Source organism: Musa acuminata, unplaced genomic scaffold (assembly GCF_036884655.1).
Source record: "Musa acuminata AAA Group cultivar baxijiao unplaced genomic scaffold, Cavendish_Baxijiao_AAA HiC_scaffold_225, whole genome shotgun sequence".
Classification (NCBI taxonomy): domain Eukaryota; kingdom Viridiplantae; phylum Streptophyta; class Magnoliopsida; order Zingiberales; family Musaceae; genus Musa; species Musa acuminata.
This window is the reverse complement of record NW_027020495.1, coordinates 12,001-12,500: the sequence shown is the minus strand read 5'-3', so window position 1 is coordinate 12,500 and position 500 is coordinate 12,001.

The window sequence follows — 500 nt, the reverse complement described above, 5'->3', positions numbered from 1 at the left end:
TCGTATAGCAGGGACGGTGCTGCCTCTCGCTTCGCTCGCTGTTCGCCGCTCGCCGCTCGCTCGCGCAGCCAAAAATGGCCAGTTTTGGCCCGTTTTGGCCAGTTTTTGGCCTGTTTTTGCGTTGCGCGGTGACCATCTTGAGCGGAGCAAAATGTCAGCCATCTCAGCACCCTGGAACCCCCCGGGTGGCACAGGGCTGGATGGGGCTTTCGTATAGCAGGGACGGTGATGCCTCTCGCTTCGCTCGCTGTCCGCCGCTCGCTGCTCGCTCGCGCAGCCAAAAATGGCCAGTTTTGGCCCGTTTTTGGGCCGTTTTGGCCTGTTTTTGGGCTGTTCTTGCGTCGCGCTGTCACGAACGGTCGTCGCGCACCCGCAACAACTCCGTTCAACGAACCGTTCGTCGCTCGCACCCGCATGTACAGCTGCTTGACAGCATGTTTTCTTATGGTTTTGGGTCATTTTGCTTGTAAATATGTAAGTTCGAACAAGCTGCAGCGTTG